At 42.2% G+C, this 26,717-nt stretch overlaps 2 pseudogenes; both read right to left on the reverse strand.

The window, feature by feature from the left end:
- Window positions 1–330: 330 nt before the first annotated feature.
- On the reverse strand, window positions 331–10,471 carry LOC124966145 (voltage-dependent anion-selective channel protein 1-like; annotated as a pseudogene).
- A 1,121-nt stretch (window positions 10,472–11,592) lies between these two features.
- LOC124966146 (ferritin heavy chain-like) lies at window positions 11,593–26,168 on the reverse strand (annotated as a pseudogene).
- Window positions 26,169–26,717: the final 549 nt, after the last annotated feature.

Here is a 26,717-nt window from a genome sequence, read left to right on the forward strand (position 1 = left end):
CATTCATTTACTCAGTGCAATTTATAAAATGCTCAGACATTATCAGCTTCCACTTCCAGGAATTTCTAAGTTAAGGGAGAGAGAGAGAGAGAGAGAGAGAGAGAGAGAGAGAGAGAGAGAGAGAGAGAGAATATCTGTAGAGGGATCACCAAGGCCTCTTACACACAAGTCCTCAGCTGAAAGGTATTTTTATGTACTTGGGTATCCTCTATAACTCTGAAATGATAATACTTTAAAGATGAATCTACTTTGACTAAGGTCTATATGATTTTCACCAATTCTTGTATCCCAACATAGAGCATTAAAAGGTACACTAAATTCTGAAGGTAGCTATGCTGCAAAATAGTTTAAAATTAATGATGGTACAGTATTAATTTCTGCTTGAAATTCCAGTCCTACACCATGTTTGTGACCACTGGCTTTGATCTACTTGCCATCCAGCAAAGCTGACCATGTCAGTTTGACACCTGGCTTTAGGATCTGGGTGTATCATAAACCTACCAGGCTGGAGTTGTTCACTTTGGCTGAGGAGCAGACATCAGGGTGGATCCAACACCTCAATGCTATTCCAAAGCAGGTGTTTCCTGCTGTTCAGGAGAGAAATACATTGGTCTCCAACTTCTTGTTTACCTTCTGATAAATGGAGCCACCAAACTCGGTTCTGTTTATCACATTAGTGTGAAGCTGGAACTCATGTCTTATAGCCAACTGGGAAGTTGCTCTGGGTCACTTGGGACACTGCAGTCTCAGAATTCATTTGTTAGTCAGCCAGGCTCAACACCAGAGCACCTCTGTGGAGGGCCCAGGCATGTCAGAGGCCACCCTGCAGCCCAGGTGAACGTGCTCCTGCTCACTCATATCCTGTCTCAATTTCAGCATGTTTCCCCAGTGTTAGGTGAGAGGGATGAATTGAAAGTCAGTGTCAGTCCAGGAGCAAGATGATCTTCCACTGTGGCCTCACTGCCTATGATGTTGTCACTGTCCTGCTTCTCTGTAATGTCAGGTGGTGTTTGTCCACCTGTACTTGCATTCCAGGCCACCTGTCACTTTGGGGGTCTGTGTTGGTTGATCCTAAGATTGTCCTTTCCTGGCCAAACTGCAAGTATTACACATCCTTTAGCCTTGCTTTCTTCTCCTGATTCTCACAGTAAACCTGGCTAAAAACCGCCAGCAATATCCATGCTACTGACTGTATGTTGTGCTGCCATGAAATTTCCTCCACCAGATTAACTAGTTCACCACTATTCTATTCAGCCACACTGAAAATCTCAGGACACAGTCATGTTGTAGATAGCCTCTTTGCCAGAATGTAGCATGAATGGCCTCTAGTCCAATTCCCACAGGAATTCTCATTTCCCTCTGAAACCTCATGAGCAAAAATTGCATTCCTGTTGGCATTCTGTCCCTCTGAGTTTCCACCAGAATCACTATTAAGTTCTTCTTCCAACATTCTAAAGCTTTTCCAGCCTGATTTATCCCCAACTCCCCCTGCAAACTGTTTCCAAAATCTCTGGAACCACATGGTAAGGCTAGTTAGTGCAATAGCCCCACTCCTGGTACCAACTTCTGTTTTAGTAAGCTTTGTGTTGCTGAAAAATATCCAAAAAGAACAACTTACAGGAAGAAAAGTTTCTTTGGAGCTTATGATTTCAGAGATCTTAGTCAATACATGGCTGACTCGATTGGCCCAGGCCCAAGATGTGGGAGTACAAAATGGTGAGAGGGGCTTATGAAGGAGCACTGCTCCATTAATAGCAGCCAGAAAGCAGAGGGAAATGGGAAAAGGGCAAGAGGAAAGATGAGTCCACCCAGGACACACCTAATGACTCATCATTTCCATCCACACCCCACCTGCCTACAGTTACCACCACAGCCATCTATTCAAACTAGGATGGACTTATTAGGTTACAGTTCTCACACTCCAGTGATTTCACCTCCAAGCATCCCTGCATTAACATGATACCCAGCAGAGGGTGGAGGGTATACAAAATAGGCAAACCATACCACTGGACCTATTCAGTCTTTAGTGGTTTATGTGGGTTACATGTGGTAGTCAGGACATTACTTTCCTGGGTTTCCGCAACATGCTGAACACATTCTGAAATGATCATGATGCCTTGGTTCTTACATCTGGCCCAACAATTGGTCAGCTGTCCTGCAGGTGTTAGAGTATTTTAATTGCACATCATGATTCCAAAGAATCCCCTGGACCATGCCAAAGTCCAGGGAACCTAGATAAATAGCACAGAGAAGAGGAGGAGTTTGATTGTAATTTCAGGCATGAGGTGGTGTAGGGTGTGCTGACACACAAGAGGTAGTGTAAGTAAGAGCTGACAGAGTCATAACCCACACCCTGGGAGTTGGATAAAAGCGGGCTTGTGGCAAGCAACCCAGGAACTCATTTATTGCAGGAGAAACCATACATTTTATAGACTTTTAACCCAATCACAATGTGCCATGGGGGGTCAGATCAACAGGCTCCTATACAGGTTCCCTTGGTAACCGTAGATATACTTGGGGGCTGTTGTTTACTTTCCTAAGTGACCAGAGTGGAATGCTCCTCACTCAGGTATTCTTGATGGGTGTGAATGTGCAAAGGTTTTTCTTATACACTTGAGACATTCACAGCTACTAGACAAGACTTAGAATTTCTCCCAATATTTCATCATTTTTATTAATTTGAACAAGGGATTCCTTCAGGAGGACCTGATTGGCCTGAACCTTCGTGAATCTTTTGTTAAAAATGGACCACATTTAAGAACTGCAAGAATTGTAAGAAAGAGTATACAGGCTAGCCCTAATATTATCAGATTTGTAGGATTCAGCATGTTTTTTTAGCTTTGACCATATTTGTTGTATTATAGTTGTATCAAATTGATTAATCCTGATTTTTCTCATGTTTGTGATTTCCTGTTCAATGAGTCATGTTACATTGAGAAATTTTTGTGACCATTCAACCTTCAGTTGTTGCTCAAGTAAATCTCTGTCATGTGTAAGGTCACGATGAAGGCTGAGCGATAATGGCAAACCAAAAACTTTTTGTTACTATTAAATAATCTATTTGCTGTTGTTGTATGTCTATTTGGGCTTGTAAATTGTGTATGCCATCAAAGGTAAGTGTGGCTAATGATGTAAGGCCATAGAACAAATCAGAGGAGGAGTGTATAGTTTGTTGAAGGGCAGCAGCGGTGGATCCAGACTGGATTAAGGCAGCTGTAGCAGCGGTGGAGGAAAACAAGGCAGCAGTTATGGGGGCAGAGATTCTGAAGTCTCGTCATCTGCCGGATCCAGTTAATGGTCGTGATGAGTGATTCTGTTAAGGCGATAGGGAACATTATATCCATGTCAGTAACCATCGTATACAGAAAGGAGAGGTTATGAACCATGATATGAAGTGGGATATTAATATCCAGATGGTTAGAAAGAGCACAGCTTAATTGTGTGCGGTTAATCATGCTACCTGCAAGGGTGGTCAAATTGAAGTTTGGAACTTGAAAAACATGAAACTGAAGATGTACAAACACTTTTATCTTGCCGGTGGTAATGGCCTTTATCTCCATATGCAGTGGCATTCAGGAATTTCAGAGGAGAAAGGTCTGTGCAAGTGTACTTGTTGCATAGGTTTTTTATGCCAAAGGGGTTACTAGCATTATCAGTCTCAAAGTGAAATACTGTGGCTGCAGATGAATCATTGAATGATAGATCAGTGAAGACCACAGGAATGGCTGCATCATGATAAGTCAGTGTTCCATTGATTCCAGTTACATAGGGTCCATGGCATAGGACACGAGGTGGAGGGTAATTAAGTGTGCTAGGTTTGGAGCAATCAGGAAGGGTACATTGGGATTGGGGGGCTTCATTGTGTTTTTGGGGACATCTGGGTAGAGATCTGTCTCCTCAATATTGTCTAGTGGTCCCTGAAAGTAAGTGGGATTAGCCAGTGTAGGACCACCAAGGCCTGATTTTTTGGCCTTTTGGTGACTTAATTCATGCACCTTGCATCTTTCTAGGGATTCTATGTCATTCAGGAGACAAAGGATGTTATTAGTCCAGCAATACTGTGGAAAGTCGCCTCCATTACTTGGATAATTGAATTGGATATGATATATGATCATCAGTATGAAGTGGTGTATTTGTAAAAGTTGTGTTTATAAGCAAGTAACTTAGAGAATTCTTTATATCAATGCTGATGTTAATGGACAACTTTGTTGGGGCATTTGGCACAGTTGGAAAACCTAGGAAAAGAAGGAGCCAAATTATGGACAATCTGAATTACGGGGGTTGATGAACAAGTGTCCAAAGGTGGGGGGGGGGATTACCTGTGCAGTACTTACCTGAGAGTTAGCAGTTATAATAGCACATATGAGTACAAATAGAGTGCCTGGGCTATGGTCCTGGGATGGTGACATCTCTGTGGCTTGGGTGGCTAATGCCTTTATGTCACCCCATGTCATCTGTGGGCTCTCCGATGTGTGGGATGTTGGCATTATTTCTTTTCTGATAGGCTTAATCTTTGGAATTTGGCTAGTTGTGGCTGGCTTGACATTTATGGCTGGTATCCAAATGGAGTTAGGAGTGGACTCTGGGAAAACACAAGCAAACCCTCGTCCATGGGTGTTAAGAAGGTGTGGTCCTTGTCATGTGCCTGTGAGTGGGTCTTTCCAGTGTACCAGTTGTAAGGGGGTCAGGAAAGGAAAGGAGCCCCAATGTTTATATACAGGGCTCACTCTATTGCTATCAAATGTGAGAAAATTAATTGTAAATAGAATATGTGTGAGTGTGAGTTTAGGGTCCAGGCATATATGAATGTCCTTCTGGTTTTGCAATGTTTTCTTTAATGTATGATTGGCCCTTGCCCTTGTGGATTATAGGGAATGTCAGTTGTGTGGGAGATACCCCATGACGTTAAGAACTGTTGGAAGCTGGAAGAGGGTGTAGGCAGGCCCATTATCAGTTTTTATGGCCTAAGGAACTCCCATCATTAACATAGTCATTTTTATAGCCTTTATTACTTTTGAGGTTTTTTCTCCAGACTGTGCAATAGCAAAAGTGAGCATGGAATATGTGTCCACAATGACATGCACATATTTTAAAATGCCAAATGAAGGAATATGGGTAACATCCATCTGTCAGAGTTTGTTAGGGGATAGGCCTCTAGGATTAACTCCTCAAGGTTGTAAGGGATCAAATGATGCCATAGGGGCACAGTGTTTACAAGCTTGCACCATGTGATTTCATTGTGCCAAAGTGAGTCCAGGAAACAAAACCTTCAAATTGCTAAATGACATGTGAAACTTAGTATGTAGTATGCATGCTTGCTCTAAGGCACTCAATGAAATGGAGTAACATGAGATAAGTTTGTCTATTTTATCATTACCCTGAGCAATGATCCCTGGCAGATTTGTGTGGGATCGTACATGGGTAATATACCATGAAAATTGTCTGCTTTCAGTAAGTTCCTTTAAGATGTGGAGGGCTTGATCAATGAGTTTATTGGTCGATTTGAACACAGAAAAAGGGAGTGTTTTTGCCACTTGTACAGTGTATTTGCTGTCAGGAAATATATTAATGGGGGTTTCTGGGTATCAAAGAAATACTTGAATTACAGTCCTTAATTCACCTGGTTGAACAGACCCTGTATGGTTTTCTAGATGTGTGATGTCTGGTTCATTTGCTATTTTTATAAGTACCCCAAACTTTTGCTTATTGAAATCAGTAAATACACATAAGGAACTAGGTATGGGTTGTGAGGAAGGGAAGGCATTTTTTGGAGGAGAAATATCTAGGGATTGTAGCATGTGAAGCATCTTGTTAGGAGGAAGGTGATTATCTAATTGTCCTGGAAAGTCAGAGATTAAGGTTTGGAATTGAGTGTTGTTCTATATGAGGTATAAGATTTCAACTTGTGTTAATGGAAGTACCAGAGTATCTCCATTAACACAATGGGGGCGTCCGGAATTCCATCCAGTGCTTGACAAAGATCCTCTGGAGGATGATTGCAAAGGCTCATCCTAAAAGGAATTGCCGGATGTTTTGCTCCAGAGCATGGTGTTTTTTCTGCTGTGTTTTTCTGATAATATATTACTCATTTCAGTCTGAATGGATTGCTTAAGGGGACCAGGGGAATACAACAAAAATTCCAGAAAATATTACCTACAATCTGAAAAACAATGGGTCTTAACTACTAACAAAATTAAAAATAATTTTGCAACCATGCAGTGAGTCCCTGAAAGTCTCTGGAGAAAATAGTTATAGATCTGCCTTTGTCTCCAACAGACTGGTTAAATTTTAACAATGGTTTTGTTTATGTGTGGTGGTGAGGTAAGAGAATAAGGTTCCACAACATTCCTTCCTTCCTACAAAGAATATGTCACCCTTATAATAAACGTTGGCACACAATAACCATTGGGACCGCTGCCCTCCTGTAACCCTTAACTCAGCAATTTAAATATTAACCAGAGGGACCTAATAGAAATGGTCACATGAGATTACTTGTCTATCACTTGAACTGCGAGAATAATAAGAACAGTCTTAGGTCACATAAAGTTTATATATTAAGGAAATAAACATTGTATTGGCTCATCAATGTAGTTAGATATTCTTAAAACAATTGTGATTAGGTAAGGATGATCTGTAAGGTTGTTGTTTTCTGCCTATGCTTTGGAAGCTTCTTTAATATTAACCACAAGACTGCCATTATAGCCTGAAAAAAAATGTATATAAACCCAGCCTTCCCCAGAATAAAGTGGGAGTGATTGCACCAGAACTAGAGTCTGTGTCTTTCATTCTCCATCCATCGCCGATGCTGTCTCCCCGCGCCCCGTTTACCGGTGTGGAACCCATGGACTCCTGCTAGGGCTGGACCCCGGCAAGCATTGAAGTCCTTATTATGATAATATCTTATCTTAAGCCTTCTAGTCTGCTGGTGATTATGTGGCAGTGACGCCACACTAGATGTACCCAGAACAGAGGACCATCCTGCTGCCAAATGACACCAAGGGGTACCTCTGGGGACAACAAGACAAACCCTAGCAGGGTATGGCTTTCATCATAACATTGTGTTTGGAGGTCAGCAAGACAGTTATTGATGTGATGAACTGTTTGCAGGGCTTGTGGAGTTAGGGTAATTTTCTTTGAAGTGCAGGAGTCTTGCCTGAGCAAGTGGAACAAGGGGATCGAGACCTTTGGAGGGATGGGCAGAAAGGCTTTGAGTCAATTAACATGTCCACAAAGCTGTTGTAATTTATTTATGGTATATTTAGGTTTTATAAGTATAGTTGGTTTGAGGGGCCTAATTTTTGATGAAATTTTATATCCTAAAAACTCAAAGGGTTGTTGGTGTTGAAACTTGTCAGTTGCCACATGTAACCCCAATGTAGTGAGGTTGGCCAAAAGTTAGTTAAGGCAAGTTAATAATGTGGCACTATCTCTGTGGGTAAGTAAGATATCATCCATATAGTGCATTATTAAACATTGTTTAATGAGAGGCCTGGTTGCATGTGAAACAAAGTGTTGACACATAGGGGGGCTATTCTACATTCCTTGGGGCAGTACTGTCCATTTGTACCTTTGCGCTGGGATCCCGGTGTTAGGTTCCCAAACTGTGAAAGTGAAATATGGTTTGTCTTGTTGTGCAATAGGAATTGAGAAAAAACAATCTTTTATATCAATGTTAATTATATGATAATTGTTTGGAATACTAGCGGGGTGGGGGAATCCTGATTGAAAGGATCCCATCTTTTTCATGTGTTTATTAATAGGTCTAAGGTCTTGCAAGAGTCTATGTTTACCATTTCTTTTTGGGATGATAAAGACAGGAGTATTATGGGGGCTAGAGGAAGGCTCTATGTGCCTGAGTTTTAACTGTTCTTCCACCAGCATTTTTAGGATGGTAAGTTTAGGCTCTAGAAAGGCCACTGTTCTACCCATATATCATCTTGGGTGTCCACTGTATGGGAATGGGCTTGGGCTTTTGGAGGGGTGGAACTGTGGCCTTTAGAATTGGGGAGGCTGTGTGCCCAAAAGACCTATTTTGTCATGTACCATTATCTAATCACAGAAGACCTTATTTTCTGTGGTCAAAACAGTATCCATCATTCCTAATATATCACATCCCCATAAAGTGTTGGGAACATCAGCGATTAGGGGGCAAAAAGTGCCCTTTTCACCACCAAATTCTTGCCAAATCACAGAGGAGGACACTTGATGAGTGGGTTGGAGACCACCCACTCCTTGAATGTTAGGACCAGCTATTGTTTTCCATTGCATTTTTGAGGTGGACCAGAATCAATGATGGTAATATCTGCTCCCATAACCACTAGACCCTTAATGAGAACGCCATCTAAGTGGATTGTCATTCGAGGTTTTGTGTCCAGGATTGGCAATGTCCAGAGCACCTGGGGATGTGTAGTGGTCCCTCTTACTTGCGAGGCTGAGGGTTGCCTCCTTTTAAGTTTAAATTGTTTCTTTTGCAATTGTTTGCCCAATGATATCCTTGTTTACATTTAGGGGAAGGAGTTTTTGGTTTTGAAGGCCTATTATCTCGTGGATAATGTTTCACTACATGTCCTTTTTTACTACAATCCCAGCATATAGGCCCCAGCTTGTCATGTGAGGATTTTTCTCCATCCTGAAGGGTCGATATATTGATTGCAGCAACTAGTGCAAGTATGGGTCCTGCCGTATGTGTAACCTCCTTCATAGCTGAAACCCATTTTGACATTGACTCATTCCTGACAGGGTCTATGGCATTTTTTGTTTCAGTATTTGCCCCTTCCCAAGCCAATTGTTCTATCAAGGGGCCAGATGGAACTCTCTTCGCTATGGCCTCTGTAACCTGTGATAAGAAGTCAGGAAACCATTCATTAGAGGATTGTATTAAATTTCTAAATAGTTAATCTGCTTTTAGCAGTGTAAAGTTTTTTAAGACTTTTATGGCCAAGCTTTTAACTTGGTTGAAAAACAAGTTTACCAGTTTGCCACTGGGCTTGTGGGCTAATATAATTCCCATGCCCAGCAAGAATGTCCAACGTTAAGGGGATATTATAAGCCAAATTATCTCATGCTGTTTGTTCTGATTCCTTCTCATAGGACGCCTTCCATTGCAAAAATCATGGGCAAGTTAAACAGGCTTTGAGGACAGTAATCCAATCAGAGAGAGTTTGAAGATTAGCTGAGCATTGGTTAAGTATTTCTTCAAAGTAAGGGGAGTCAGGACCAGAATCCTGAGATGCCTTCCTAAGAAGGGCAAGGTCTGGAAATGGGGTAGGGATCCGAGGTCTTTCACCCCCATCCAGACCCAAATTGATGGGGTACACTGCAAATGGATTCTTGGGAGAAAAAGAAGATCCTTTTAAAGTTTCCCGCTTGGAGGAGGGAACTCCGGAGAGAACTCCGGAGGAAGTGGGAGAGCCCAATTCACTCCAAGAGTACAGAGGGGGCGGGGCAGATGGCAGGAGTTCCTTATTACTTGGCAGGAGGCCTTTGTTACTCTGTGGGTGACCTTTGTCAGTATCCACATCTGTCTCCTCCTCCTCAGGGGTCACAACTCTTGAAGTGGAGGTTTGCAAAATCATGTTCTTGTCATCTAGAGAATCATTGTGATTTTTAATATCTTCTGCTGAGGAGCCCTGAAGGCTGGCAATAATCACTAGGAGAATCGGAATGAAAGTTGCCAGTGGGGCATAGCCATCATGAACTTCTCTTTTTCTAGCTAGGTATAGAACCCTCATCCAAATTTGGGGATCCCAAATGTTCTTGGGGCTAATTCATGGTGTGATGATTACTGATTCATCCCCAAAACAGTTTAGATCTTTTGGTTTCACCTTAAGCCCATGCTGCATGAGAAGTACCTTTAAAGCAGGGAGCTGTGGAGCTCTCTGTGTAGGAGGGAGGTTTCCCATTGTTAAGGAGTGGAGTCTCCTGAAAGGATGGTGTTGAGTTGTGGATTAGTGCAAACAAATCTCTCCAAAACAAAGAGAATGACTGTGAGGCAATCTGCAATGAGTACTCCTAAGCCTAAAATAGGGGCCCAGCGGGAAGACAACGGGAACCTATCTTCAGACATAAAGAGAAGTGTTTAGGATCTGAAATATTTTGGTGCTTCATGGGGGAACATCTGTGAGTCATTATATCACAGCTGTGTGTCCCGCATGGTGTCTCCGGTAAAAATCTCCACAGAGGGAGACCTGGTTCTGAATTTGGGGGGATCAATCCCTTATGTAAATTCACTGGAAGAAACAAAGGGGGAAGTAGGGCTGCTGGTGCGGGGGGCACGTAACTTGAGTCAGCGGTGGTGTGTGCCTTTTCTTGGGGATTAGGACAATTAGGACAAACAGGGAATAAAGGGGCGGAGAGAGGTCCTGTGCTTACCCTCACAGGAACTTCAGCACACAGAACATGAAGGGGCTCTTACCAAATCAGGAATCAGGGCAAACTCACCAATCCTGAGGAGCTTTGAGTTATGAGACATGTTAGCACTATATATAGGGTGTGCCAGGCTAACTCAGGCACAGGTAAGATCTGATGGAGTCATGACCCAGACCCTGGGAGTTGGGTAAAAGCAGGCTTGTGGCAAGTAACCTGCAAACTTGTTTATTGCAGGAGAAACCAAACATTTTATAGACTTTTAAGACAATCACACTGTGCCATGGGGGATCAGACCACCAGGCCCCTATACAGGTTCCCTTGGTAACACTAGGTAAATTTGGGGACAGTTGTTTACTTTCCTAAGTGACCAGAGCAGAATGCTCCTCTCCATAGGTATTCCTGATGGACATGAATGTGCGAAAGTTTTCCTTACACACTTGAGATATTCACAGCTGCTAGCCAAGACTTAGTATTTCTCCCAACAAGGTGGCCCAATGGGCTTCTTGATTATATCTTTGGGGAATGGTCATGATAATTGTGATATGTGTCATGTAAAATATTTTCTAGCTTACTATTTTTAAATAGTTTCAGACTTCAAAAGAATTGTGAAGAACAAAACATCTATGTGTAAGGAAATCCCATGAAACCACGCCAGACATGGGAAATCACATAGGGAATTTATTAAGCAGAGTGTCTCCCTGCAGGGTAAGAGATAAAATGAGAGGAAAATAGAAAGGAAAAGAAAGGGCGCATGCTAGAGAGAGTGCAAAGCCAGGAGGATAGAGAAAAGTGAGTAGGACAGACAGAAGAATGGAAAAAAGATGGTGGGGAAGCTACAGTAAAACAGTTGAATTCCGCCGGGCTAACAGGGGACCAATATCGGAGAAGGATACTTGCAAGTTGACTGATGAACCAATAGCTAGCTAGGATGTTCACAGATTGACAAGTGGTTGGGAGGCGGGGAAAATGGCTGTACCTGATGGGCGGGGGAGCAGATTTATACATTACACTATGTATCTTTCACACAATTTCCCCCAATGTAACAACTATTTTTTGGGGGGGAGGGCACCAAATTTCTTTATTTGAAGGAATGGTACAAATTAAAAAATGTAAGTGGATGTTTTGGCACAATTTATAGAAAAAGTGAAGGTAACCCCAACATGCATGCACTGCCTTGGTGACCAGGGAAGTCACTTCCATAGCTATGGGAAGTCAGCCTAAGGTTTAGCTCTTATTATCAATGTCTCCCAGGGTGTGCTTGTCAAGGAGATACTCTGCCATGCCAGATTCTGGGGCTCCCATCTTGTGCAAGTTGGCTACATGGTCACCCAATTCTTTGATGTATTTCCACTGTACATTCAGGTATTGAGTCTCAATGAAGTCACACAAGTGGGGGTCCTTTTCCTCAGTGGTCAGTTTGTGCAGTTCCAGAAGTGACTGATTCACACCTTTCTCCAAGTGCAAAGCACATTCCACTACATGTCGCACACTGTCCCAATCACGGTCTGGTTTCTTGATATTCTGAAGGAAGATCCAGCCACCTCATTGGTTCTGCAGCTTCATCAGTTTCTCAGCATGTTCCCTCTCCTCATGAGATTGGTGAAGAAAGTATTTGGCAAAGTTCTTCAAAGTTACATCATCACCATCAGAGTAGTAAGACATAGACATGTAGATCTAGGAGGCATAGAGTTCCAGATTTATCTGGCAGTTGATGGCGGCCTCTGAGTCCTGGTGGTAGTTCTGGCACACCTGCGAGGGGGATGGGGTAGTCCTGGCAGGTGGCTGAGGAGAGGTGCAGTCACTGCGGGTTGCTGGAGCAGCTGTGGAGACCTCGGGGTGGTCCAAGGGCACTGTGAGGAGGTGGCGAAGGGCTGCTGTCTCTGAGTGGCTGGCCGGTGTGGGGGTCAAGCGCCGGTTCTGTCCAAGCACTGTTGAAGCAGGAAACTACAGAGACTCTCAGCAAAGAATGTCTGGCACAGACGGTACCCTCCTGGCTCTTCCAATGTAACATTGTACCTACATAATTCTAACTCAGTTCTCCAAACTGGAATATTAAAATGGACAGAATGCTATTAACTAAGGTACAGACTTCATTTTAATTTTGTCATTTCTTCCCTAATGTCTACTTTCTGCTGCAGAGTCCAATACAGAATCCTGCATTCTTTAAAAAGAAAACTCTCAAAAATTTCTGCTCATGTCCTTGGTCCGCAGGTTTCAGGACACCTGATTTCATACCACTTTCTCTGTAATGTAAATCACCACTATTTTCCTCTTCTACTCCCCCATCTGGTTAAATGAAAAGTATTTATGTATTTGTGTATTTATTTGCTTATTTGGTGTGGTCTTAGATTGAAGAGAAGGTGCCAAGTAGTGATGTAAGAGAAAAATTGGAAAGAAGAAAGAGGGTGTGGGAAAGTGTGCTGCTTTTGTAGAGAAGAGCAATGATACTGGCACTTTGAAATGAGACTAGATACCCCTTTGCCAATTTCCTTCTGTATCCCTGTTCATCAATCTGAAGAACAAAATCCATAGGCAATAATGGAAGGAAAGAGCAAGAGGAACAGGATTTATTTAAGTGAGTAGAGAGAGAACTCCTGCCATGTGGGAAAGGGGTTGATAGCAGAAAAAGCCATTTGGTGTGCTGGTTTAGGGGGTTATATGGTTGGGGTACAGCATGGAGCAAAATCTATGTTAAAGAGGAGGAGGGGCCAAGATGGTGGACTAGAGGGCGGCTGCATTTCACGCTGCTCCAGGACGCAAGATTCAAAAGAGGAGATAGTGAGAGATTTGGGACCAACTCAAAGCTGCCGGGTGAGTCTCTCCTGTTGGGGAGGCATCCCGGATGGGGTGGTAGCCCCGGAACGCAGGGAATTTGTGAAGTGGAGTTGCTCGGCCAGATGCCCCTCCCCCCGCTGGAGCGGTAAACACGGACAACTGGGATCATCGTAGAGGAGGTGGCTCAGCATAGCGCTTGGACTCGAGCAGCCGCTGGGGCTCCGGGTGGCTGCCTGGGGAGGAGCTGCGTGGCGAGCTGTTTGGACCCAGAGTGACCGCTTCCGAACACCGGGGGGTTGCCCGGAGGAGGAGGAGAGGCCCGGCGGGTCGCTTGGGTCTAGGAGTGACTGCATCAGAGCCACGGGCGGTTGCCAGAGGAGGAGCTGCGTGGTGAGCTGTTTGAACTCAGAGTGGGCGCTCCTGAGCGCCGGGGGACTGCCCGGAGGAAGAGGAGGAGCGCGGCGGGACGCTTGGTCTGGGAGTGACTGCATCAGAACCACAGGCGGTTGCCAGAAGAGGAGCTGCGTGGTAAACTGTTTGAACCCAGAGCGAGCGCTCCTGAGTGCCGGGAGGTTGCCCGGAGGAGGAGGAGGAGCGCGGCGTGTTGCTTGACCTGGGAGTGGCTGCATCAGAGCTGCGGGCGGTTGCCAAAGGAGGAGCTGCGTGACGAGCTGTTTGAACTCGGAGCAGCTGCTCCAGAACACTGGTGGCCTGCCTGGAGGAGGAGAGCGGTGGGACGCTTAGCCTGGGAGTGACTGCATCCGAACCACAGGCGGTTGCCAGAGGAGGAGGCGAGTGGTGAGCTGATTGGACTAAAAGCAACCGCTCCTGAACACCGGTGGCCTGCCTGGAGGAGGAGCGTGGTGAGTCACCTGGTCTCGGAGCCACCATTCCTGAACACCTGGGGGGCTACCCCAAGGAGGAGGAGGAGGAACAGGGCGGGTCACTTGGACTTGGAGTAACTGCCTAGGGCTATGGGTGGTTGGCGGGAGGAGGAGACCCGAAGTGAGTTGTTTGGATTCCTAGTGACTGCGTCGGAAACCGGGCGGCTGTCCGGAGGAGGAGGTGTGTGGCGGGTCTCTGTGTCTCGGAGCTATTGTACGGGGCTCCAGGTGGTGGCTCAGGGGAGGGGCTGCATAGCCAGGCGATTGGTGCAGAGTAGGGTCCCAGGAGCTAGGTGGCTTCTTGCTGGAAGAGCCGCACAGAGACACGCCTAGGGGCGGAGCGAAGTTTCCAGGGCGGCGGGCAGATTCTCTGGGAGAGGCAGCCTAAGGAGACTCGCCTGCGAAGGGTGAGGCTCCCAGGCCCAGGACGGAGGTCCGGGCCCCTGGGATCGTTGCAGAAGAAGACAGCCCATCCCAGGAGGTAGTTGTAGATTGAGGGGAACCTCTAGGAGGGCAACTGACTAGTGAGACGTCCCCACCGAGTGACTCTTCCCGGCCGGGGGAGGTTTTCCCACAGGGACGGTAAAGCCAGAGACATAGGCACAAACAGACCTTGCCTCAGCCCACAGTCTACTTCCCCATTGGATGACCATTGGTCAACAAGTGGAGGCACCTCCACCCACTAGCAGGGAATATACGCCACCTGAGGGTTACCACACCTAGAGAGGCAGCTTCTTCGTGGAGCTCTGCATTATCAACCTCCTCCAAGACTTCAGGCTACTGAAGGATAAGAGGGGATATACTAGCAATCTTCAGGGACATTATAAGTTGATAGAGGAAATCTGCAATATCTTAATGACCCACTGATCCCTGAACAATATGAGAAAACAAGGGAAGAAAATGCCCCAAACAAATCTAGATGTTACATCAATAAAATCCAACGACAGCATGGCAGAAGAAATGACAGAAAGGGAGTTCAGAATGTACATAATTAAAATGATTAGGGAAGCAAACGATGAGATGAAAGAGCAAATGCAGGCATTGAACGATCGCACCAATCGACAGTTAACAGAGCAAATTCAGGAAGCAAAAGATCATTTCAATAAAGAGTTAGAGATATTGAAAAAAAAACCAAACAGAAATCCTTGAAATGAAGGAAACAATAAACCAAATTAAGAACTCCATAGAAAGCATAACCAATAGGATAGAACAGCTGGAAGACAGAACTTCAGATATTGAAGACAAAATATTTAACCTCGAAAACAAAGTTGAACAAACAGAGAAGATGGTGAGAAATCATGAACAGAATCTCCAAGAACTATGGGATATCATGAAAAGGCCAAATTTGAGAATTATTGGGATTGAGGAAGGCTTAGAGAAACAAACCAAAGGAATGAACAATCTATTTGAAGAAATAATATCAGAAAATTTCCCAAATCTGAAGAATGAAATGGAAAATCAAGTCCAAGAGGCTTATAGGACTCCAAATACACAAAATTACAACAGACCCACACCAAGGCACATTATAATGAAAATACCTAACATACAAAATAAAGACAGAATTTTAAAGGCTGTGAGAGAAAAGAACCAAATTACATTCAGGGGGAAGCCAATACGGATATCAGCAGATTTTTCAATCCAGACCCTAATAGCTAGAAGGGCCTGGAACAACATTTTTCAAGCTCTGAAAGAAAATGGATGCCAACCAAGAATCTTATACCCAGCAAAACTTACCTTCAAATTTGACGATGAAATAAGATCATTCTACGATAAACAAAAGCTAAAAGAATTTACAAAAAGAAAGCCAGCATTACAGAACATTCTCAGCAAAATATTTCATGAGGAAGAGATAAAAAACAAAGAAGCAAATCAGCAAAGGGAGGAATTATCCTAAAGGAACTGTCAAATAAAGGAGGAACCAAGATGTGTCAAAAATTTTAAATATGAACCAAATGACCGGGAATACAAATCATATCTCAATAATAACCCTGAATGTTAATGGCCTGAATTCATCAATCAAAAGACATAGACTGGCAGATTGGATTAAAAAGAAAGATCCAACAATATGTTGCCTGCAAGAGACTCACCTCATAGAAAGAGATACCCATAGACTAAAGGTGAAAGGATGGGGAAAAACATACCATGCACATGGGCTCAGCAAAAAAGCTGGAGTATCCATCCTCATTTCAGATAATGTGAACTTCAAGCCAATGTTAGTTAGAAGGGATAAAGAAGGACATTTCGTACTGCTTAAGGGAAGCATAAATCAGCAAGATATAACAATCATAAACATCTATGCCCCAAACAGTGGCTCATCCATGTATGTTAAACAAATCCTTCTCAATTTTAGAAACCAAATAGACCATAACACAATAATACTAGGTGATTTTAACATGCCTCTTTCACCACTGGACAGATCTTCCAAACAAAAATTGAACAAAGAAATCATAGATCTCAATAACACAATCAATAATTTAGACTTAACAGACATTTATAGAATATACCATCCAACCAAGAGCGAATACACTTTCTTCTCAGCAGCACAAGGATCCTTCTCTAAAATAGACCATATATTATGCCACAAAGCTAATGTTAGCAAATACAAGAAGATAGAGACACTACCTTGTATTCTATCAGATCATAATGGATTGAAGTTACAAATTAATGAAAGAGTAAAAAACAGAAACTACTCCAACACCTGGAGATTAAACAATATGCTACTATATGATGAATGGATAACAGAAGATATTAGGAAGGAAATTAAAAAATTCTTAGAGGTAAACGAGAACAAAGAAACAACATATCAAAATCTCTGGGACACTATGAAAGCGGTACTTAGAGGAAGATTTATTTCATGGAGCGCATTTAATAAAAGAAGTAAAACTCAAAAAATAAATGACCTAACACTACAGCTCAGCCCTAGAAAAAGAAGAACAGACCAACACCAAAAGTAGTAGAAGACAGGAAATAGTTAAACTGAGAGCTGAAATCAACGAAATTGAAATGAAAGAAACAATACAAAAAATTGACAAAATAAATAGTTGGTTCTTCGAAAAAATAAACAAAATTGATAAACCTTTAGCCACACTAACAAAGAGAAGACGAGAGAAAACCCAAATCACTAAAATTCGGAATGAACAAGGAAATATCACAACAGACACGACCGAAATACAAAACATAATTAGAAGCTATTTTGAAAACCTATACTCCAACAAAATAGAAAATTTCGAAGACATCAACAGGTTTCTAGAGACATATGAATTGCCTAAACTGAACGAGGAGAACATACACAATTTAAATAGACCAATTTCAAGTAATGAAATAGAAGAAGTCATCAAAAGCCTACCAACAAAGAAAAGTCCAGGACCAGAGGGGTTCTCAGCCGAGTTCTACAAAACTTTTAAAGAAGAACTCATTCCAATACTTCTCAAAGTATTCCAGAAAATAGAAGAGGAGGGAACTCTCCCAAACTCATTCTATGAAGCCAATATTACCCTGATTCCTAAACCAGACAGAGACACATCGAGGAAAGAAAATTTCAGACCAATATCCTTAATGAACATCGACGCAAAAATTCTAAACAAAATTTTAGCAAATCGCATACAAAAACATATTAAAAAGATAGTGCACCATGATCAAGTGGGTTTCATCCCAGGGATGCAAGGTTGGTTCAACATCAGAAAATCAATAAATGTCATTCACCATATCAATAGACTTAAAGTCAAGAATCACATGATTATTTCAATAGATGCAGAAAAAGCATTTGATAAAATACAGCACCCCTTCATGCTCAAAACACTAGAAAAAATAGGGATAGTGGGAACATTCCTTAACATTGTAAAGGCCATCTACGCTAAACCCATTGCTAATATCATTCTAAATGGTGAAAAACTGAAAGCATTCCCTCTAAAAACTGGAACAAGGCAGGGATGCCCTCTTTCAGCACTTCTATTCAATATCGTCCTTGAAACTCTAGCCAGAGCAATTAGACAGACCAAAGAAATTAAAGGGATACGAATAGGAAAAGAAGAACTCAAACTATCCCTATTTGCTGATGATATGATGGTATACTTAGAGGAACCAGGAAATTCCACCAGAAAACTTTTAGATCTCATAAGTGAATTCAGTAAAGTAGTGGGATATAAGATCAATGCACATAAATCTAAGGCATTTTTATATATAAGCGATGAATCTTCAGAAAGAGAAATTAGGAAAACTACCCCATTCACAATAGCTTTGAAAAAAATAAAGTATTTGGGAATCAATCTCACAAAAGAGGTGAAAGACCTCTACAATGAGAACTACAGAACACTAAAGAAAGAAATTCAAGAAAACCTTAGAAGATGGAAAGATCTCCCATGTTCTTGGATAGGAAGAATTAATATTGTCAAAATGGCCATACTACCAAAAGTGCTATACAGATTCAATGCAATTCCAATTAAAATCCCAATGATGTACCTTACAGAAATAGATCAAGAAATTATGAAATTCGTCTGGAAGAATAAAAAACCCAGAATAGCTAAAGCAATCCTTGGCAGAAAGAGTGAAGCAGGGGGTATTGCAATACCAGATCTTCAACTCTACTACAAAGCAATAGTAACAAAAACGGCATGGTATTGGTACCAAAATAGAAAAGTGGATCAATGGTACAGAATAGAGGACATGGACACAAACCCAAATAAATACAATTTTCTCATACTAGACAAAGGTTCCAACAATATGCAATGGAGAAAAGATAGCCTCTTCAACAAATGGTGCTGGGAGAATTGGAAATCCATATGCAACAGAATGAAACTAAACCCATATCTCTCACCATGCACGAAACTAAACTCAAAATGGATTAAGGATCTTGGAATCAGACCAGAGACCTTGCATCTTATAGAAGAAAAAGTAGGTCCAGAGCTTCAACATGTCGGCTTAGGACCAGACTTCCTCAACAGGACTCCCATAGCACAAGAAATAAAAGCAAGAATTAATAACTGGGATAGATTCAAACTAAAAAGCTTTCTCTCAGCAAAGGAAACTATCAGCAATGCAAAGAAAGAGCCTACAGAGTGGGAGAAAATCTTTGCCAATCATACTTCAGATAGAGCGCTAATCTCCAGAATCTATAAAGAACTCAAAAAACTCTACACCAAGAATGCAAATAATCCAATCGACAAATGGGCTAACGAAATGAATAGACACTTCACAGAAGAAGATCTACAAGCAATCAACAAACATATGGAAAAATGTTCACCATCTCTAGTAATAAGAGAAATGCAAATCAAAACCACCCTAAGATTCCATCTCACCCCAATTAGAATGGCAATTATCAAGAATACAACCAACAACAGGTGTTGGCGAGGATGTGGGGAGAAAGGTACACTCTTACATTGCTGGTGGGGCTGCAAATTAGTGCAGCCACTCTGGAAAGCAGTGTGGAGATTCCTTAGAAAACTTGGAATGGAAACACCATTTGACCCAGCTATCCCACTCCTTGGCCTATACCCAAAGGACTTAAAATCAGCATATTACAGAGATACAGCCACATCAATGTTCATAGCTGCTCAGTTCACAATAGCCAGATTGTGGAACCAACCTAGATGTCCTTCAATTGATGAATGGATAAAGAAAATGTGGTATATATATACAATGGAATATTACTCAGCCATAAAGAACGATAAAATTATGGCATTTGCAGGCAAATGGATGAATCTGGAGAATATCATGCTAAGTGAGATAAGCCAATCTCAAAAAACCAAAGGAAGAACGATATCGCTAATAAGTGGATGATGACACATAATGGGGGGTGGGAAGGGTTAGTGTTGGGGTTGGAGTTGGGTTTAGGGAGGGGGGCAGGAATGGAGGAAGGAAGGACTGTATAGATGGAGGGGAAGGGTAGGAGGGGAGGGGGGAAGGGGAAAAAATGGCAGAATGAATCAAACAACATTGCCCTATGTAGATGTATGATTACACAAATGGTATGCCTTTACGCCATGTACAGAGAAACAACATGTATCCCATTTGTTTACAATTTTATAATAAAAAAAAAAAGAGGCATTGAGAAAGTATCAGCTATGTCTTTTAGTCTGAGTTTTTATATTTCCTGTAACTGACGCCTGGTTCACTCCCCCCCTCCTATTTTCTTTTTTCTGGGACAAAGGAGCTGTCCAGGAGTGTTACCTGAGGTGAGCTTCCTGGCCTTTTACATTTAAGGTATCCATTCATATTTCTGCCTGTTAGCATCCTGGTGTGGTCTGCATTTAAATGAGACCTTGACTGGGGCCCATCACTTCTGATTGCTGACCATAGACTCTTCTTACTCAGTAACTTCTTCAGACCCCCATGTCAAGGAGACATGCACTGTGGTGTTCTGGTTCACTGTGTACTGAATCCCTGAACTTGATGCCATGCTCATAAGAAATTATGAGGATGGAGGAAACTGAGCTGATAGAGAGGTGGAGGAAGAACAAGGATCACATCCTTGATTCCTGGTTCCTGCAAGTCATGAGTGCTGCATCCCACCCAAGCCAACAACCCAGTGTTAAGACTGGGCAGCATCCAAGCATGGTGGCACATGCCTATAATAAACCCTTCAAAACACATCACACTCACCCAGAATAAATGGAATCCAACTGCCTTGATAAGGAGTATTTAGGCCTAGCCCTACAAGGGAGGGCATAAGAGTTCTAACCCACAAGCCATGCATCCCTTTTTGAGAGGAGGTATATTTTGAATAACTCTCTCTTTTCATGATTCAGTGAAATTCAGTCAACTTGACATCTTTTTTTTTTTTGTTTTGTTTTGTTTTGTTTTATTTTTTTACGTTTACATAGGGTAATGATGTTTATTTTACTTTTCCCCTCCCCCCCCCCCACCCCTCCCACCCCTCTTTTCCCTCTACACAGTCCTTCTTTCCTTCATTCTTACCGCTCTCCTTAGCCTAACTCTAAACCTAACCCTAAACCTAATGCTAGCCCCTCCCACCCCCCATTATATGTCCTCATCTGCTTATCAGCGAGATCATTCGTCCTTTAGTTTTTTGAGATTGGCTTATCTCACTTAGCATGATATTCTCCAAATTCGACCATTTGCCTACAAATGCCATAATTTTATCATTCTTCATTGCGGAGTAATATTCCATTGTATAATATGCCACAGTTTCTTTATCCATTCATCAACTGAAGGACATCTAGGTTGGTTCCACAATCTGGCTATGGTGAATTGAGCAGCAATGAACATTGATGTGGCTGTATCTCTGTAGTATGCTGATTTTAAGTCCTTTGGGTATAGGCCAAGGAGTGGGATAACTGGGTCAAATGGTGTTTCCATTCCAAGCTTTCTGAGGAATCTCCACACTGCTTTCCAGAGTGGCTGCACTAATTTGCAACCCCACCTAGCAATGTATGAGTGTTCCTTTTTCACCACATCCTTTATTAATTCTTTTCCCCTCAAATGATGAACATTTGTGTGAGGCAGTTAAGTTACAAGTTGTCCAGGACCTGCACCATTACACAACTTCAAGCGACACCTCCAGGAATAAACCTCTGATTAACATGACTGTCTTCTGGAGTGTTTGGGGTTAGTAAATTTTATTTGCAGCCATTCCAAATGCATTTAAATTCATAGAATCAAAATCCTGGATATGCCATTTTTCATTCTTCTTGTTCTGAGAAGAGTCAGGCTACTGTGACCTGCTCTGTGCTCTAAAATCAAAAGACTCACCTTATTAAGCTGACAGCACCTCACCCCTCATGCTCACCATTTAGAGTTTCCTTTAGAAGGAAAACACTGAGGCCTCAAAAGTGCCTATTGCTCTCAAGCACCCATCCTACCTGGCCTTTGAGTGTGGATCCTGCTCCACTGCTTGTTTTCCCAAGTAAACCTCCTTGCTTTCCCAAATAAATCTTTGCTTTTGCCACTTTAAAATTTTTTTTTGATTTATTTTTTTGTAAACAAATGGGATACAAGTTGTTTCTGTTTGTACATGGAGTAACAGCATACCATTTGCATATTCATACATTTACATAGAGTAATGATGTTTGATTCATTCCGTTATTTTCTCCTTCCCCTCAACCCCTCCCACCTCTCTTTTCCCTCTATATAGTCCCTCCTTCCTCCATTCTTGACCACCTCCCACCCCCCATTATGTGTCATCATCCGCTTATCAGTGAGATCATTCGTCTTTTGGATTTTTGAGATTGGCTTATCTCACTTAACATGATATTCTCCAATTTCATCCATTTGCCTGCAAATGCCATAATTGTATTATTCTTTATAGCTGAATAATATTCCATTGTATATATATATACCACAGTTTCTTTATCCATTCATCAATTGAAGGGCATCTAGGTTGATTCCACAGTCTGGCTATTGTGAATTGAGCAGCTATGAACATTGATGTGGCTGTATCTCTGTAGTATGCTAATTTTAAGTCCTTTGGGTATAGGCCAAGGAGTGGGATAGCTGGGTCAAATGGTGGGTCCATTCCAAGCTTTCTGAGGAATCTCCACACTGCTTTCCAGAGTGGCTGCACTAATTTGCAGCCCCACCAGCAATGTATGAGTGTACCTTTTTTCCCACATCCTCTCCAATACCTATTGTTGCTTGTTTTCTTGATAATCGCTATTCTAATTGGGGTGAGATGGAATCTTAGTGTAGTTTTGATTTGCATTTCTCTTATTACTAAAGATGGTGAACATTTTTCATGTGTTTGTTGATTGCTTGTAGATCTTCTTCTGTGAAGTGTCTGTTCATATCCTTAGCCCATTTGTTGATTGGGTTATTTGTATTCTTGGTGTAGAGTTTTTTGAGTTCCTTATATATTCTGGAAATGTGTGCTCTATCTGAAGTATGAGTGGCAAAGATTTTCTCCCACTCTGTAGGCTCTCTCTTCGTATTGCTGATAGTTTCCTTTGCTGAGAGAAAGCTATTTAGTTCGAATCTATCCCAGTTATTAATTCTTGCTTTTATTTCTTGAGCTTTGGGAGTCCTGTTAAGGAAGTCTGATCCTAAGCCAACAAGGTGAAGATTTAGACCTACTTTTTCTTCTATAAGATGCAGGGTCTCTGGTCTGATTTCAAGCTTCTTGATCCATTGTGAGTTGATTTTTGTGTAGGGTGAGAGATAGGGGTTTAGTTTCATTCTGTTGCATATGGATTTTCAGTTTTCCCAGCACCATTTGTTGAAGAGGCTTATCTTTTCTCCATTGCATAATTTTGGCCCCTTCGTCTAGTATTAGAAAATTGTATTTATTTGGATTTGTGTCCGTGTCCTCTATTCTGTACCATTGATCTACCTGTCTATTTTGGTGCCAATACCATGCTGTTTTTGTTACTATTGCTTTGTAGTATAGTTGAAGTTCTGGTATTGCGATACCCCCTGTCTCATTCTTCCTACTAAGGATTGCTTTAGCTATTCTGGGTTTCTTATTCTTCCAGATGAATTTCATGATTGCTTGCTCTATTTCTGTAAGGTACATCATTGGGATTTTAATTGGAATTGCATTGAATCTGTATAGCACTTTTGGTAGTATGGCCATTTTGACAATATTAATTCTGCCTATCCAAGAACATGGGAGATCTGTCCATCTTCTAAGGTCTTCCTTAATTTCTTTCTTCAATGTTTTGTAGTTTTCATTGTAGAGATCTTTTACCTCTTTTGTGAGATTGATTACCAAGTATTTTATTTTTTTTGAGGCTATTGCAAATGGAGTTGTTTTCCTTATTTCCCGTTCAGCTGTTTTGTCGCTTGCGTATAAAAATGCTTTAGATTTATGCGTGTTGAATTTATAGCCTGCTATTTTGTTGAATTCATTGATGAGGTCTAGAAGTTTTCTGGAGGAGGTTTTTGGATCCTCTAAATATAGAATCATGTCATCCACAAATAGTGACAGCTTAAGTTCCTCTTTTCCTATTCGTATCCCTTTAATTTCTTTGGTCTGCCTAATTGCTCTGGCTAGAGTTTCGAGGACAATGTTGAATAGAAGTGGTGAAAGAGGACATCCCTGTCTTGTTCCCATTTTTAAAGGGAATGCTTTCAGTTTTTCTCCATTAAGAATGATGTTGGCCATGACTTTTGCCACTTTTTAAGTGTCCTGAAATGCTCTTCTGTGTAAATCAAGAACCTTCCAGGGATGAGTTGTGGTTCCCTTTTCCTTCTTGCGACATCTTCAGACCCCATCTGGCAACATCAATGAGATAAAATGAGTAAATGATTGCATAAGGTTGGGGTACTAACCCAAAACATTTAGTGTCCTGAAAGTTAAAGAAGTGTGAGTTGAATATGGGACAGGACACAGGCCAGAATGGGGAATGTTATGGTATATATCTGAGGTGTCCCCCAAAAGCTCATGTGTGAGACAATGCAAGAATATTCAGAGGTGAAATTATTAGGTTATGAGATGTGTAATTGAGTCAATAGCTTAACCCAGTGATATGGATTAACTAGGTGTAATTGTAGGCAGATGTGTTGTTGGTGGAGGAGTTGTGTCACTGGGTTGTACCTTTGGGTTTTGTATTTTTTCCCTGGTGAGTGGAATTCTTGCTCTCTGCTTCCTAACTGCTGTGCCCTGAACTGCTTCCTACACTTCCTCCATGAGCTCCAAATAAACGTTATGTCTTCCATGTTGTTCTCATCAGGTCTTTTGTTCACAGTGGTGGAAAAACTGACTACTATGGAGGGGAAAGGGGAAACAGTTGTGGGAGATTTCTAATGTTCCATAGCACAGTGAGGTAATTCTAGGTCTACCACAGATATTTACACATTCCAGAATAATTAGAGAAGTAGAGTTTCAAGGTTCCTAGCACATGAAAATGACAATTTGAGGAGATAGAAATGCTAATCACTTAGCATTTGATCACTGATATTTGATTGTTACACACTATTATAATAGGCTCCTTCAGAACTGTCCCGAGCTTCTCTTTCCTAGTCCCTTAGAGATTCCTCCCTTCTGCCTGCCATTTTAAATTCTAAGAGAGGCTCCACCTAGACAATTCATGGTAAACAGCATTTATTGTGTCAATGTACACAAAGCATATCAATTAGCTGGCAGAAGAGTGTATGTTTGAAGACTAAATGCAGGAACTGATCCCAGGAGGTCAAAGTCAGTTGCAAGGTTCTGAAGAAGACTGAGGCCCTTGCTGACAGAGACCCCACTCAGCCTGCAGCCTTGCTGCCTCTTTTCCCTCCCACTCTGAGGACCTAGCACCTCTAACTTCTTCCAGGTTGACTTTTAGTTAAGTTGATTCCTTGTACCAATACCTGTCTTGCAAGTATCAGTACCTGAATGATGAGAAGCCTCAACATTCATTTCCAGTACACTTTGTGCATGTGTTGAATTGGAGTATCTGACTTGATCATCACATAGTTTGTACCCATATTGAACTAGTACACTGTTCCCTAAGAATATGTACAATTATTTTGTGCCAATTAAAATTTTTAAAATAAAAACCTTTTCTTTTTGAGAGCACACAGGAGAAGGTGACTGTCTGCAAACCAGGAAGAGAGCCCTCATCAGAAACTGAACTGATGGATGCCGTGATCCAAGGCCTCTCCCCTTCTCCAGAACTGTAAGAAGATACATGTCTATTGTTAAAGCCACCCGGTCTGTGATGTTTTGTTCTGGCAGCCCCAGCTGACTCATAAAGTGTCTTCATAATGTTTTCCAGAATGAAGAAAGACTTGAGTGGTCAGTAAGGAAGTAGCAGCCATTTATTTGGACTAGGATGTGTTATGGGGAAAATTCTAAATAAACCCCCAAGGTTCACTTGCCCTTAGTTGACTTAAAAATCACTGATTTGGGGTTTCACAGAACTGGGCAGTACATTATTAGTCTCCCACTAGGTTTTCTGTAGGTAACAGATCTGACAGGTGTGTTTTGAGATAATGGTCCTGTAGGTTGCTTTCCAGGGGCTTGAAGGCTGCTTTTTGCAAAGTTCTAACACAACCATGGTTTCTGCCTGTAGGGGCATTTCAGAATGGGAGGCAAGTCTGTGTCTACTGGCAGCTGACCTCTGCAGGGCCCAGTGATCACAGGAGCCTCCCTGCAAATTTCCCCAAGTTCCCTTTTTGAGGTCTGGCTGGTAGCCCTCCATTGCCTGGGGCTGAGGAACGCAGTATGAGGGTGGCACTCAGAGTCAGGGCTGCCAGCAGTGCCATGTCGCCTCTTTGGAGACCCAGATCTGACCCAGTGACCTCAGGGTCAGTCAGGTACCACCTGGTGGCCACATTCATATCATTTTCTCATGTATCATTGACAAAGCCAGCTTGGGATGGGACCCAACAGGCGTCCACTGAAGCAGAGTTCCAGGATGGCTGCAGTGATGGCAGGATCACGCGGTGTTGGTCCAGCTCTGCTGTGGGAGCTAATTATGGGCATGGCACTGATAGGAGACAGACAGATGCAAGTGGTGGAGACACAGAGTTAAGAGAATAAGTCCACAATGTGGACCAACTGTGCTGAGCCCACATGATTTCTCTTCCAAAATGCAATGTACCTGCAGCCCTGCCTGCCAGGATATGTCCATTCCTCAGAAAACTCTCTATTATCTGAAGGAGAAATGCAGGCCTGAAATAGCATTGGTAAGAGGGATCAAGTGACCCTGAAGGGCGAAAGTTTTCTGACCCTTTTTACAGATCTGATCTCCCAAAACTCAGAGAGATAATTCTTACTAATCATAAAATCTGTTAGAATTTATGGTTAATAAT

The sequence above is a fragment of the Sciurus carolinensis genome, chromosome 16, assembly GCF_902686445.1.
Source record: "Sciurus carolinensis chromosome 16, mSciCar1.2, whole genome shotgun sequence".
NCBI classification, from domain to species: Eukaryota; Metazoa; Chordata; class Mammalia; order Rodentia; family Sciuridae; genus Sciurus; species Sciurus carolinensis.